This window comes from Oncorhynchus mykiss, chromosome 25 (genome assembly GCF_057628025.1).
Source record: "Oncorhynchus mykiss isolate SJ-2025 chromosome 25, ASM5762802v1, whole genome shotgun sequence".
NCBI lineage: Eukaryota > Metazoa > Chordata > Actinopteri > Salmoniformes > Salmonidae > Oncorhynchus > Oncorhynchus mykiss.
The window spans coordinates 41421877-41438546 of NC_143046.1; the positions used below are offsets into that span (position 1 = coordinate 41421877).

At 44.0% G+C, this 16670-nt stretch overlaps 1 pseudogene; it reads left to right on the forward strand.

Annotated features, from left to right (window-relative positions):
* LOC149971997 (general transcription factor II-I repeat domain-containing protein 2A-like) overlaps window positions 1–6953 on the forward strand; it is a 62849-nt pseudogene extending 55896 nt beyond the window's left edge.
* Window positions 6954–16670: the final 9717 nt, after the last annotated feature.

The window sequence follows — 16670 nt, forward strand, 5'->3', positions numbered from 1 at the left end:
GTGCTTTTAATTAGCATTATGCATGCTTTGTTGGATGTCGTATCCTGCCAAATGATTCCGAACATGTGAAATGTTCATTAGGTTTTGGTCTACACTTAATTGATATACAGCATGCAAGGTATACGACCTGTAGCCTTGCATGTACGGCCAATTTTCATTGAATGAGTTGAACAGAGTATGACTGGAGGTTGAAAATGTCATTTAGGATCCTGATTAAATCTGCACTAAACCAAAGTGTGAGTCAGGAGACTCACAAATGACCTATCTGCTTTATATTGTGGTTTATAATGATGTACTAATAATTCATCCCTTCAGGCTTCTTCAGCTTCATAAACACGTGAATTGAGATGGGAGTTCCAATTTCCTTTTTGATGACTTTTAGTTTTTCATTTTATTTCCCTTTTAATACGCTTGACAATGCATCGACTTGGCATGTCTCGAACACAAATCAAACTGAAATCAATCCTATCCGGCCAGGCATCTAAAATCAAGGTGACTGTGCATACGCTAGAGCTGTAGCGGTCTCCACCCTCCCTCAGAACAATTTAAATGCTGAAACAAATGGAATTTGTCGCAGAATTTCCTTTACATTAACAATTTGTTAGAAGTCGGTGAGAAACATGGAAAATGCAGCGTCGGGGCGTTAATCGAGGATGGGGATATTTGTCGCAGGCAGAAACATGAGAAACTAAGCCCTACTGAACTCAGCTGAACCCTCTTGAGATCCCCGGGCACCTGTTTTCTGTAAACACCCCAGTAAGCATCTGCGCCTACACCCCCCCCCCCCCCCCTCACCCTCCCTACCACCACACAAATTCCTGTTCCCAAGGGATTCCGACTCTTATCACAATTACATGGATCCTCTTCCCGGGATTATTCCCATCCTGCGCAGTGGCTGGGGCTGGTGGGTGCCAACAGGCCGCGGCGTCCGACACAGATGGGAGCACAGCCCTGTGATGGCTTCCATATGTCACATCGCTCTCGTGAGTCGGCTCTGTTTTCTTCTGCGTTTTTCTTTCCCATCTCTCATCTTTCCCTCTGTTTTTCTCTTTAAATGGACTGACCAGGGAGGGAGAAGTGAGAACACCTTAATATGGAGGAGGCAGACCATGATGGCAATTCACTGCATTGTAAGCTCAAGATGGAGAATTTCATCATTTTCAACTCAGCATAGGGGTGAATGTTAATTTCGAAGCACAAGCAACAGCACGTTTTATGGCCAAAAAAAGCAGACGTGAGATGATTTGTACGTTTGGGTTGGATGCCCTATGTCATCAGAGCCTCGGAAATGGACTCAGGAAGCCTTTTCCCACAATTACTCCTTACCGTCGTTACCTGTCACATCTCTGAGACAGCTTTAAACCACCTTGGGGAGGCTACAACATGATGTTGTATGGTAAATATGAACTGATCTGAAGCCGAAAAGCCATATTCCGTCTCACTCCGACACCGCGGCCTTGGGAGGTTTTCCCTGGTGTCCCTCATCCAAGGCTGACACAAGAGAAGGCTAATATCCCCCCCCCCCCTCCCCTCTGATTGTAATCCCTGAAGTGGACCTCATTAGCCAGACATTCGCATTGAACCCTGGCGGAACAGGGGCAGCGAGCTGGGCTGTCAATCAACACCAATAGCCTTTAAACAAAGGGCATCAGGAGAGATAATCCACTTCTGCCTGTGGAGCATGAAACCAGCAGCTATCGGGATTTACTCCACTCACCCACCACACAGCTTTGCTCGCAAGAGGTGTTGAGATATTAAGGCACACAATCGAATAAAATGGTTTTATGGTCACGCATGCATAACATATGCGTTAAATATATTTTAAAAAACACACGATTACAAGTCTCCTGAGTGGTAACCCAACCGATTTACTCAGAATTAGGTAATTATTTTCAATAGGCTACATAGCTATGGGGACCTAAAAATGTGGCCCAGATCTTTTTTTTTTGCAAAGGATCCAAACCCAAACTCTCATCGCCTTCACTCTTAAGCTCTCCCCTGAGCCCCGCGAGACAAAGTAATTCATTGTACACACAAGTATACACGTTAATGCGAGTTAGCACATACACGTTCAAGCTCGCATCATCATAACAAGCAATAAACCCTCCACTTTCCGTTCTAGGGAAATTAAGGGGAGTTCATTCTCCGGACAGAGGTTGACTTGAGGTTCAGGTTCTCCAGTTAGCTTGGGCCTTTGACAGCTTTTCCAAGATGATGTTTCTTGAAAGACACTTCTTCAGGCAAACTGCACCAGTATCAAAAGCATTTGTGATTTCAGGAACCCACTCTCAGCTCCATGGGGTGAAATAACAACCAATAAAGTGACACTGGCTATAGGCAGTCTACAGCTTCAAAACACTGTCCTGCCAATGTGATTAACGATGCACTCACTTTTCCTCAGGGTGACAGGCGAGATAGTGAGAGTGAGAGAGAGAGAGAGAGAGAGAGAGAGAGCAAACAGAGAGAGAAAGAGCTAGGGCTTTTGTGAGGTCCTCTCATAAAGGTTGAGTGATGAGACCCCATTGCTCCCATAACATTCCTGCGATGTTTGGGTAACACACTCAAACAGAATATGATACTGACCATGTGACCATTTCACCCAACACTGCTCCACCTCCAGTCCTGTGCTTATCCCCATAAGAGAGAGAAAGAGAGAGTGGGAGACAGGAAGAGCCAGGACCCAAAATGGCACTTCATGGGAAAGTCACATGGACCAGTAACCTCTGGCAAAGACGCGGAAGAAAACAAACAGTTGCACTTATTCGCTAATCTCCCCTCTACGTATTTTCTGTCTGCATTCTGTAACTTTATAGCTCAATAATGTGAAGCTCAATGAGAGGAAATCATCCCACTGCCAAGCTTTTTCCCCCCTGTTGGGTTGACACAGTGCCACGAGCATGGGACAGACAGAAAGACAGACAGGCAGACAGACAGACCAACAGACAGGAGGTACAGGCTAGGTGGGATCATTCCTGGTTCTTTGGCAGGAAGAGGTGGCTGGACCTGATGCATTTCACCTCAACAATGAGGTGTGGGATGGGGCATACTGTCTGAGTGGTAACGCATGGTGTACTGTACGCCATTCCCTTCTCCCTGCCCACGGAGCCCCGTAGGTTCAATAGCACTGCTGGACTGCCACCTGGGAAGCAGATGGTAGGGAATAACACTGTCCCCCCAACTCACCACACACAGACCCCGAATGCTAACGTCGCGGGACAGTTTTTTTGCCTGCCTTTGCACATCAGTGTCTGTCTGTCTGTCTGTCTGACTGACTGACTGACTGACTGACGAAATCCCCCCATTATCCCTGAGAGTGCTCACAGATTAGGAGATATACACTGAATGTTAAAAACATTAGGAACACCTGCTCTTTCCATGACATAGACTTACCAGGTGAATCCAGTTGAAAGCTATGATCCCTTATTCGTGTCAACTCTTATATCCACTTCAACCAGTGTAGATGAATCAAATCAAATCAGTTTATTTGTCACGTGTGCCGAATACAATACAATACAATCTTACAGTGAAATGCTTACTTACAGGCTCTAACCAATAAAGGTATTAGGTGAAAAATAGGTAGGTAAAGAAATAAAACAACAGTTAAAAAAAGACAGGCTAGAAAAGTAGCGAGGCTACATGAAGACACAGGTTAGGCTGATTGAGGTAGTATGTACATGTAGATATGGTTAAAGTGACTATGTGTATATGATGAACAGAGAGTAGCAGTAGCGTAAAAGAGAGGTTGGCGGGTGGTGGGACACAATGCAGATAGCCCGTTTAGCCAATGTGCGGTAGCACTGGTTGGTCGGCCCAATTGAGACAGTATGTACATTGAGTGTATAGTTATTGTGACTATGCATATATGATAAACAGAGAGTAGCAGCAGCGTAAAAATGGGTTGCAGGGGGGGGGGGGGATCACAATGCAAATAGTACGGGTAGCTATTTGATTACCTGTTCAGGAGTCTTATGGCTTGGGGGTAAAAACTGTCGAGATGCCTTTTTGTCCTAGACTTGGCACTCCGGTACCGCTTGCAATGTGGTAGTAGAGAGAACAGTCTATGACTGGGGTGGCTGGGGTCTTTGACAATTTTTAGGGCCTTCCTGTGACACCGCCTGGTGTAGAGGTTCTGGATGGCAGGCAGCTTAGCCCCAGTGGTGTACTGGGCCGTACACACTACCCTTTGTAGTGCCTTGCAGTTAGAGGCCGAGAAATTGCCGTACCAGGCAGTGATGCAACCATGCTCTCGATGTTGCAGCTGTAGAACCTTTTGAGGATCTCAGGACCCATGCCAAATCTTTTTAGTTTCCTGAGGGGAAATAGGTTTTGTCGTGCCCTCTTCACGACTGTCTTGGTGTGTTTGGACCATTCTAGTTTGTTGTTGATGGACACCAAGGAACTTGAAGCTGTCAACCTGCTCCACTACAGCCCCATCGATGAGAATGGGGGTGTGCTCGGTCCTCCTTTTCTTGTAGTCCACAATCATCTCCGTAGTCTTGGTTACGTTGAAGGATAGGTTGTTATTCTGGCACCACCCGGCCAGGTCTGTGACCTCCTCCCTTTGAGGGTAGCATAGCATTCTCACATAAGTGTTCCTTTTGTCCAAGTGGGAAAGGGCAGTTTGGAGTGCAATAGAGATTGCATCTGTGGATCTGTTTGGGCGGTATGCAAATTGTAGTGGGTCTAGGGTTTCTGGGATAATGGTGTTGATGTGAGCCATTACCAACCTTTCAGAGCACTTCATGGCCACGGCTGTGAGTGCTGCGGGTCTGTAGTCATTTAGGTAGGTTGCCTTTGTGTTCTTGGGCACAGGGTCTATGGTGGTCTGCTTGAAACATGTTGGTATTACAGACTCGGACAGGGACAGGTTGAAAATGTCCGTGAAGACACCTGCCAGTTGGTTAGCACACGTCCTAGTAGTCCGTCTGGCCCTTGTGTATGTTGACCTGTTTAAAGGTCTTACTCACGTCGGCTACAAAGAGCGTGATCACACAGTCGTCCGGAGCAGCTGATGCTCTCATGCATGATTCAGTGTTGCTTGCCTCGAAGCGAGCATAAAAGTGATTTAGCTCCTCTGGTAGGCTCATGTAACTGGGCAGCTCACGGCTGTGCTTCCCTTTGTAATCTGTAATAGTTTGCAAGCCCTGCCACATAAGACGAGCGTCGGAGCCGGTGTAGTATGATTCAATCTTAGTCCTGTATTGACGCTTTGCCTGTTTAATGGTTCGTCGAAATGAGTGGACCAAGGTGCAGCGTGATAGGCATCCATATTACTTTATTAAATTAACACCGAAACAAAAACAACAAAATACCAAACGAAACGTGAAGCTACTGGTGTGCACACAGGCAACTATCAGTAGACAAGATCCCACAAATCATAATGGGGAAAATGGCTACCTAAATATGATCCCCCATTCAGAGACAACGATAAACAGCTGTTTGTGATTGGGAACCATACCAGGCCAACATTTTGTACACTCAGTGTATAGTATGTGAGTGAAACTGACTAGGCAGCTGAGCGTCATTTGCACAACATACGCTTCCATTTTGACAATGGGGATATGGTCTGGATACCTTTGGTTATGAAGCAGGGACATTGGGATAGAAAAACGGATACAAACCAACCAACAGACAGACCAACAAACAGATCGGCCAACCTACTTGGCTAGCCCTGAGCACCTGATTCTTTTAAGACAGAATGGGAGGCCCAGAGGCCTGATGATACAGTGACCAGATTTACAGAATTAGACAATTAGCCATTGTAAGAGGGATCAATGGAACACGTGATTATCAAGGAGAATTTGCACTGTTGAAATACATTAGATTAGAAATAGATTACAAAGGGCACATAATGTGCTCCAATCGGATTAAAAGAGGAATCAGTCGTCTTGCACACAATGCATAGCCTCAGTTTATACACTTTGGCATAAGCACAATCCAGGACAAGGAAAAAGCACCTTAAAGATGCACCTTGCTGTGCACACTACTCAGTCGACACAGAAAAATAACATGCTATCATTACAGGGTACAATCATGGGGGGGGAAATTGCCAGAGGTGTTCTTGGCCTCTCTTGGAATAATTTTCCAGAACAGGAACATCCGTCTTGAGTCTCTGTACTCTCCCTGCTCGCCATGTTCAAAGAGCGCTTGTCAACAGCGGGACGGCATTTTAATATAGGCCTGCAAGCCACTCTGTACCCCCCACCAGCACCCCTAATCTGGTCGGGGAGGAGGGGATTTGATCTCAGTAGAAAAGCAGGGGCATCTTTAAATCGAAAAGTTTGGGAACATAAAGGAAAAGCCCTGTCGGTTTGACTTTGAGTTGTTCTGATGTTGGAGGGACACTCTCCTGAGGCTGAGATGGTCACAGCATTCTGTCAGACACCTGGGTACCGAGGATCTCTTGTGGCAGCTAGCAAACCCTCTCATCTCCCCCTTCTGAGTGATGCCTATCAGTGGCCATAGAAATGGTCGCCCAACAGGGCCATTTCTCTTGGAATAAAATAAATACAGTAAATGGATCACAATGTTAAAGACAGAATGCGAGGGCTGTTAAAGTATGGAATGTAAGAGGATTTAGAATGGGACACATTGTATTTACAGTGACACCAATGCAACTTCTGTTCGGAGAAGGTGGCTCTCTTTTCAACAGCAAAATCTCTACGAGGTACAGTATATGTTACGTTCATTTGAGAGGAATGCTGTGTATATCCCAATTGTGATTCAAAGGGGATTACCAAACTGTGCTAAGAACGTGTCTCAACCTTGAACTTCCAGGGAGAAAGAGCATACTCAGTGTGTCATTGGGTTCAGCACAGGTGACTAATATGCATATCTGTCTGATTCTGTATTTAGAAGGTGTTCGACCCTTTCCATGCAGGTTCCTATTGCACTCTGTTCAATGTCAGGGCACCTCATGCGCTCCCATGTGTCTTTTCTCTCCCAGACCCTGACTGCGGTCCCTGCGGTGTTTCCGTCATCCGCTCTGATTGTATTTGAAGTGTCGCCCCCATGGGTGTAGCTGCACCTCGCGCTCACCACCAGGGTTGCCCTTGGATGCCGTCTCAGGTTCCACTGCTCCTGAGACTGGGGGACACAAGGATCATGTTCATTAGGGCACATAATAAACATTTACAATTTACACATAAAAAACATTTACAATTATAAATCCAGTTAGTCCCTCCTTGTTTTAGACTGATTTCTCTAGTTTGATGCCTAATGGACACAGGGCTCCTCTGGAAACCAGGAAACACGTTCTCTCTGCTCTCTGGCAGGTGGCCAGGGCCCCCTTTTTCCACAGGCAGGCAAGCTTCACATCTGGAGGCTCCGGCTGCAGCTGGGATGGCCTGGATGGAAAGGGCAGATGGAAAGGGGCTTTGTGGCCTGGTGGAAGTCCTCATTGTCCTCTGTCCAGCCATTACTCAAAGGTTCTTATTGGAGGTCAATAATCCTCTGGCCATCTCCAGGGTTTCGTGTCACTTCTGGTCAGACGTGCTCACATGCGTGCATGCACATATGAAAGCACGCACAAAAGGTTATTATAGTTTTGTGTTTTTATATTGGTTTTTATTTCTATCCGTTTTAAGATTTTATTTGAAATGAAGTTCAGTTTCAGTTAGTTTTCAGATCCACTTTAAGTTTAAGTTTTCTAAACACATTTCTATTTTGATTTCATATTATAGATATTGAACAAAAACACAAAATGTAAGATCCCAGAAGTGTTCCAAATGCACAAAAGGCTTATTTCTCAAAAATGCTGTGGACACATTTGTTGACATCCCTGTTAGTGAGCATTTCTCCTTTGCCAAGATAACCCATCCACCTGACAGGTGTGGCATATCAAGAAGCTGATTAAACAGCATGATCATTGCACTGGTGCACTGTGTGCTGGGGACAATAAAAGGCCACTCTAAAATGTGCAGTTTTGTCACACAACACAATGCCCCAGATGTCACAAGTTTTGAGGGAGCGTACAATTGGAATGCTGACTGCAGGAATGTCCAACAGAGCTGTTTCAAGAGAATTGAATGTTCATTTCTCTTCCATAAGCCGCCTCCAACGTCGGTTTAGAGAATTTGTTAGTACGTCCAGCCGGCCTCACAACCGCAGACCACGTGCCCAGGACCTCCACATCCAGCTTTTTCACCTGCAGGTTTGTATGATGGAGTGTGTATTTCTATCTGCAATAAAGACCTTTTGTGAGGAAAAAGTCATTCTGATTGGCTGGGCCTGGCTCCCCAGTGGGTGGACTTCACTACCAAGTGGGTGGGCCCATACCCTCTCGTGGCTGCTCCCCTGCCCTGTCATGTGAAATCCATAGATTAGGACCTAATGAATGCATTTCAATTGATTGATTTCCTTATGAACTGTAACTCAGTACAATATTGAAATTGTTGCATGTTGCATTTCTATTTTTGATCAGTATGATTTCAGTTTTAGTGTTAGTGTTTAAGGACAGAACGTTGCCTATGGGAAGATCTCAATTGAATGCTCCTTGTGTCCTCATCTTCTTCTCAAAACCCATTAGATGAGAAAACCAGAGGTCCCTCCACTTTGACCTCCTCCTTTAAGTTTTGAGAAGGCTACGGAGAGAGGACTGGAGAAGTATGCAGTTGAGATTTTCCCTTAGGCTACTTTCTGGCCATAACACAAACAATAAAACTGATGTCTGGGATACTAGGAGACATTTATGTTTAGTTTTGATGTTTTTGGGGATGTTACTTCTTGCCACTGTGGGACAGTAATGCATAAGGTGTTGGGTCAGGTTATAGGTTAGGTTGGGTTTAAAGGTAGACTAAGTGAGATGACGGGAAATGTCGTAGATGCAAGAAGTAAACCGTGGTAGTGGGTCCATTTCCGTAATAACCAGCCGCGTTGAAGCGCAAGGCTAAACTTCTCTGCTGTTTTGGTCCTGTAGCTACCACGCTGTGGCAGCATGAGGCGCACCTGTGCACATGCACAGAGGCTCTGTGTGACTGTGGGCGCAGTCGACATTGCAGCTGACATTTAAAGGAAGGTTGAGACTGACTGATCGACAAGTCACCTTGCACCATTAAAGACTACTCAAGGTTATTTGCAGATCAGTCAGTCAAAATTGTATCATGGTTTTGATGCTATCGAACATGGCCTGCGTGAGAGCAAAATCTTGCATCGTGCTCATCTCAATGGGCGTGTTCGAGTAGATCACTCTTGTCAAGACGGTGACCGTTGTTGGTCATCGCCTTTCAAAGTGTGCCGCATTCTGGGGATAAAAATATCCTGACATGTCAACTGCATGAACTTCATTCGGTCATTAAGGTCATTAAGTTTTGACTGCAAGTTTCTGCGGTTGCTTTTCGCCAACTTCATCATACAGCCATCGCCTGCATTGTGGGAGGGTCTATTGTCATCCAATCATTAGGGTGTTTTTGTTTGCGAATATGAACAAAGACATGACTGAATCAGCAACCAATTTGCAGAGATGTATGTGTTCAATGGACATATATAAATAAATGTGATATTTGTGGCTCTCTCGCTAATTGATAGTACAATGTACACGTCATGGTTCCACCTATCACTAGAGGGTGGCAGAGACCGTCCTAGACACATTAACGACACTCAGGTGTGTCCAATTTACTCATTATGATGTCCCCGTTAAAAGAGGCATGTTTTCTGTTGTGCTTTGCAGAAGCTTGAATTGTTTACCGGGTGTGGTTGTTTCCTGAGTGAGTTGTTGAGACGACGACGACGACGACGACAGTAGTAGTTTCAAGTGTACTGTGATCCTGCGGCTTCTGGTTCTCAGTAAAGTAAAAGTATTATGTTTATCCTTAATCACGGATTCCTCGTCTGGTCTCTTCTCTGCACCTGGGTCCAACCTTACCACATAACAACAACACACAAGATTATATTAAGATTTTAGTTTGTGAGTGTGTGTGGGATATGGGCTTCAGATACATGTTTATTTTGATATTATAAGGAAAACCATTTATAAACAATGGCAACACTAGTATGTTGATCTGAGCCTATGTTGATCAGAACTTCCGGCTGTCACAGATGCACATCCCCCGACTTCACTCCTCGACTTTCTGTTAGTCTGTCGCGTTAGCCTTACCACTCAAATGCGCCCAATATCTGAGGTGCTGCTCCTGGCGACGTTATCTTGCTGAGTCTCCCTTTAAATGATAAAGTCAATCTCAATGTGACCTGACAGAATCAGAAGATTGAAAACCCATTTAAATCTCCCCCAAGATAAATAGTTTCAGTATAGTTTTTCAAACAGTTTTGTTGATTTTATTTCAGTTTACTAAATCCTTTTTCATTATTATTTTTAGTTTTATTTTCAGTTTTAGTTTACTATAATAACCTTGGCACGCACGTACGCGCACACACACACAATCTTTCTATCTCTGCTGGTTCTGTGGAGACAGAGAGGTGTTGTGGTGGGACAGAGGCAGCCATGCATCAGTGGTCCACTGGATGTTTTCACTACTGGCACCAAGAGAGTCAGTGAGTCAGTGAGTAGTAACCGCACCAGCTCAATCACACTGAATGACTAACACTGTGTCCGTGTAATTCATCTGTTATGTCTTCATCATGTACATGGGATGTTCTGTAATTTCTGCAAAAACATTTTTAAAGATAAAAAAAAGGCAGGATAACGTGAGAAACAATTTTATTTATGAGTAGGAAAAAAACAGATCTAGTTAGCTAACAGTACACTTGAAATGAAACCACTTTCTGTCAAAATTAGAAACGTGTAATATCTGAAAATGTAGACTATCTAGCTATGACGTTACTACCCTGCATGAAGAGCATACACATAATGTTAGCTAGCGAGTGAGCCAGCCAGCTAACATTACCTAGCTAACAGTACACTTTAACTTGACATTAGGTGTATGCAATTTTACTACGTGATACATTAAAAAAAGCAGCGTTTAACACAATTACCTACACATCCTAGGTAAATCAAATAAATAAACTTGCATATCTTTTACTCCAGTGTTAATGCTAAATTGTAATAATTTCGCCTTCATGGCCTATTTATTGACTTACCTCCAAACTCTTCTACATTTACACACTGTACATAGATTTTTCTATTGTGTTATTGACTATGTTTATTTGTGTAACTCTGTGTTGTTTTTTTGTTGCACTGCTTTGCTTTATCTTGGCCAGGTCGCAGTTGTAAATGAGAACTTGTCCTCAACTGGCCCATCTGGTTAAATAAAGGTGAAATAAAATTAAAATAAAAAAACTGACCAGCTCCAATAGACAGACAGCATGCTATATGGCAGACCAATCCAAATTCATCTATCGGCATATCCAACCCAGTCATTATCTCAGCCAATCATGGATAGCGGGAAGGTTGCTCACTAAACAATAATCGTAATTTAACAATTTTATTCGTATTTACAAGGCACATGAATGAATGTTCGAGAAGTCATTGCTGCCCAAAAAAACGCATTTTGATTAAAAAAAAACTATTTTTACATTCAAACAGCTCTCCTGTGAATTCGTGACTTGCGATACATGCCTAGTTTCCTGAATCGGGTCACATATTTGTATTGGCTGATATCTATTGTACGGTATTTGTATTCCCTAACACCTCATAAAAATAAATGCTAAATAGGAACTTTCTGGGAATGCAGGTTATCATGGTTACCCAGAGGTAGACCCAACTCTATCTAATGTACTCCTTTCCACAGTAGACAAACCAAAAATCTGTTAAAAAAAATCTATGTAGCCCTTTCCTGTAGTCAAATGATCAAATGAATAAATATTATATTTTTTTTAACACCGAAAATGTGTTGTTTCTATGTCAAACGATTTTGTTATATGTCAGTTTTCTGCGATGTATAAAGTGTATATAAAGTGTAATATTGGGATGCAACCTCAAAATTGAATACATTTCAAATCTATACAGTATATAATATGCTACTGGTGTCTTCTTTTATTTAAGGCCATAACCATATGTGTGAGGCGTATACTTTTGTTTCAAAGTAGATTTGTTTAAGATTACCAAGAAACACTCTGTGTGATCCTGATTTAGCCCGCTGCAGTAAAAGAGCATAGCATAATACAGTAAGATGATGAAAGATTCATCAAAATGTCACTGAAACTACTGTATAGCTCTGGGATAAATGTGGAACAAGCTAAAATGAGGTACAGTATTCCGAGAATCCAGTCTGAACAAGAGCAACTATGTCATGCTGCTTCCCACAAATAGGTCTCTCTGTGTTTTAGCGGAGATAGTATTAGCCTAAGTGCTCTACTAAATACCAGCAATAAGAGCCGATCAGGTGGAATGGAAATGTAAAATCTGGAACTTTTGGCTAATGGCATATTGAACACATTTGTGATAATCCAAGCACTTTTTAGGATGACGCAGTTAAATAATTTCATTTTGCAATTGCGAGGCCTAATCAATATCCAACAACACAGGTGCCTGAATGAACGAACTGGCTTTTTAAATAGCATTTTATTTTCCATATTTTTACAGTGCATCAGGCCGAACAAATGGATTCCTCTGTAGTCCTCTGGTTCTACAGGAGATGCAGATACTCTCAAGGGAGCTTGGTCCTAGCCGCCGAAAAGTGATGACTCCAACAGCTGTCCTTCGTATGCTTCTAAAAACTATTCTAAAAACCCTCGTCCTGTATGAGTGCACACACGCACGACAGCCTCTCATCCTGCCTTCCTGCTCCCCGCTTGTTTTAGGTCTGTCTGCTTCAGGAAGAACACTGTAATCTTGCCTCAATGTCAAATGTGGCACATCCACTCTCCCTTGTCCCCCAGAGAACATGCTCCTTGTCTTTGGGAATCATGTATCAAGTCAAAACAGCGGGGGAACTCAAAATAACATATGGGTTGAAAGTGCCTGGGACCCTTTGAAAAAGCAGATTGACACACACAAAAAAGATGACGGCCGCCCCCTCTGGTCTACAAAAAACCATAGCCGCTCTGTGGCCCATGAACCCTGAGATAATTGGTCTGGTTTGCAGGGGCTAGAATCCTACTTTAATACCAAATGTTCATCATCACATGTGCGGGTAATGCCTCACTACCTCCTCACGTGTCAGTATTCAGAAGGGAAAACCTTATCTTAAACTAGTCTCCTCAATTGGCTCGACACTACACCATGCACATGACTGCACGTACTGTGTATTACTGTATTGCGTCAAAGCTTTATGGCCTGCTGACTTTACTATTACTTCTAACCAGAACTGCTGGTAGTTGATGGAATCGTACAGGTGTGTTAGCTCCTGTAGGGCACATTGCAGGCTTACTTAATGTTGACTCATGTGTGCCCTCCAACAAAGTCAGTGACAGTATATTATTGTCAGTTGTTATTCTCCCCCCCCCCCCCCTCTCTTTGGTTTGGTTGTAGGAACAGATTATGTTCAGGAAGTTTAGTCAACACTTTAATGCCAGCCATAAATCAGCCACTCGGTGGATTATTGAACAGAATCCTATGGCGCGGGCTGTTGGTGCTGTTCCAACTCCCACGAACAAAGGTGTTCCTCTCTTCTAGCTTCTGCCAAACGCGTCGCACTTGTTGATCTTGGCTTGAGGGTGGTCTTCTTTGGGTTTTCTGTGTTTAGAGCTGCAACTACACGTTTGGCTCTCTGCATTTAAAAAAATGATTTTCCTTCCTCTCGTCTCGCCTCTTATCCTCTTTTCTAATTTGTTGGTCCCCGTTAGAAATCATCCACCTGAGACTTGTCAGTAACTGAAGTCTCTGCCGTGCCTCCGCTGCACTGCAGCGCACAGAGCAACACTTGTTGACAGCCGGCCTGAAATAGACCCTGAAAAACACCTCCTCGCTCCCAAGAACAGGGAAATAATGAGACGAGTGTCCTTAGCATGTTAGATTTCAGTCTTGCCAAGGACGAGGACGAGATGAGAAGAGAAACTGGGAATGGGCTACTCGCTATAGACAAATTGCATCAGGGTGAGGGTGAATAAACTCACAGTCAGTCAAGTTGCCGGCTGACACCAATTTAAGTCCGGAATGTGGCCATAATCCAATTTGGAGCCATCAACATACTTCTCTGACATCCTCTGCTGTACTGAAATATTGACTGAGCTGCACTTGAGTAATAAAGGGCATTAAATGGTGATGCTCCTTCCCCTTTGAGGATTATGTGCTTACTTGATAGCCTACTGGGCACCAGAGTGAGTGCAGGAAAAAAAAGTGTTAATTGCAAAAATGTATTCTCTGCCAACTCAGCAGTGCAGCAAGTCCCCCCACTTCTCCACTAAGGTCCCGCCCCTCGGCTAACAAAGAAGCGAGCAGTCGGCAAGGTTTCGTGGGGAAGAAAGGATAAAAAAAGAATTTCCCTCAAACAGCTTTTCCAACATATATATTGTTCCGCCTCCTAAGATTTGTCCCAATCTCTGGAAAGTGTAATGCGCTGCGTCGACTAGGCAAACGAAAACCAGATCCCACTAGTGCAGTTCCGTCTCTCTGGAGTGTGAGTATACATTCTGACCTGAAGCCGAGCTTCTGGAGCCGAGAGCGTATACATTATGATATCCAGACCCACACTGCTAAAGTGGATCAGAGCCAGTTGCGATCATTTCCTGATCGGGAGCCAAAAAACGCTGGCCCCCCTCTCACACCTGGCAATGCACGCTGGGATCCTGACGGGCAGGCGCACGGTGACAGTGATGAATGACTGGGTGATGGAACACAGAGGCTGGGTGACCTCCCCCCCCCCATCCACTCCAAACAGTACCGCCGACCCCTAAGAGGAGAGAATATATTACATTCAGAGCCTATGGCCTTGGAAAAATGTCAATATGATGAAGCAAGATTTGAGAGGGAGATGTTGGGCCTCACTCAGTTTGCCACAGTGGACAGATTTCCTCTCATTATCAAGGGAGCCTGAATATGATACTGTATCCCCTCAGCAAGCCAAACAAAAACTATACTTCTCGCAAAATTCTAGGCATATTAGGTCCCAGTGTGGCCCAAGCTGCAATGAACTCACACAGTTCCTTGTCTGTAATCATTGGTGGGGAAGGAAGCTGATGACGTGATTGTCCTGTCGAAAGGGCCAGCTCTTCCTAATTAAAACAGGAAGAGTGACGACTCGGTTCATCCTTGGTGAGTTATCGCTCTCCAGGCCTCTCCGCTGCTCGGTGACTCAGCTCTCTACATCTTCCTCCAAGATAGCAGAGCCAGGGCAGCAGGCTTCGTGACAAGTAGCAGTTTCACGGTGTCACACCACCCTATACGAACCACTGTCGACTACAGCTTGTTATGAAACAACCATTATCCAATGTTCAAAACCAAGGCAAACATAGGGGCTGGAACAAAAAACTCCCCTGTAGATAATAGATTTAGTCTTCAATCAAGGACTCGAAGCAGGCTGAGGGAGTGAGTGACACTGATTTTTGAGGTGCTTTGGGGAACGTGCCTTAAGAGCCCAAATGGCCATAATTCAGGGCTATTTGAGGGTTCCCCTTGGCCTAATCTTTAATGAGTCTGTGTATATTTAAACAAGAGGTTCAGCCAAGTCACTCAAATGCAAGTCCACTGCTGCAGCACTGACATTAATCCTGAGGGTAATGTGGCCCTTCCTGTGGCTATTGAAATCTAAAGCCTAATGACACTCCCTAACAGATTTTGAATTTTAAGCAACCATAGCCATTGGGAGCATATTCATATTTCACCCAAAGCTGTCTCCATTCATTCACTTCATTCTTCACCTGATCCCTTCTCATCGCATGTTTGGGTCTGATCATTTAGATTGCTGCTGCCTCCTGTTAGCCTGCTACTATGATGAATCCATAGGTGAGGACGTTTGCTAGCAAGCTATCAATTTGCATCATGTCTAAGAAGCGACCTGAGAGTAGGAAAAGAAGAAGAAAGACTAATGTGCATTCTGACTGACTGACAGTCAACTTATTTGCCCGCTGCAAGTTTTGAGGACAGGACACAGACACAGTCACACACACCTCCGTGCATTGCTCCAAATCTGATCTATAAACCTGCAGGGAGATAGGTACATTTCCAACATCTACTTAGGCATAATGAAACTGTCAATTTACGGATACATATAGAAGAATAGCCAGATTTACCTAGGTTGTCACACCCCTGATAACAACACAGTAGATGAATCTGATACGTTGGCTAAAGGGGACACCCAACAGCGTGTACTTTAGCACTTAGAGGTTCTAGTGTTAGTTGCCTAAATCTTGCACTATCCCTTTAAGGCTTCTTGTAGTCACTGACCGATGTAATGTAATAGATACCCCTAATTTAACATGAAACCAGCAAAAATGGGATTTGACAAGTTATCAAACAATGCACCATTACCAGATCCCACATTGGCCTACACTGTCTCCCACATAGGCCTACACTGTCTCCCACATAGGCCTACACTGTCTCCCACATAGGCCTACACTGTCTCCCACATAGGTCTTGCAATATTTCCAGCCTTTTATTTGTAATGATACAGGACATGACTGATTTCTCTACACCTGAAATGCATTGTCGTTCAATTATTCCATCCAAATGAGATATACCCAGATGTATTTATTAATGTTACCAATTCTTATTTTTTTTTTAAATAAGCAAGTCACTTAAGAACAAATTGTTATTTACAATGACGGCCTACACCGGCCAAACCTGGGCCAATTGTGCGCCGCCCTTACATTGTGTAATTTATTGAAGGCCACTAACT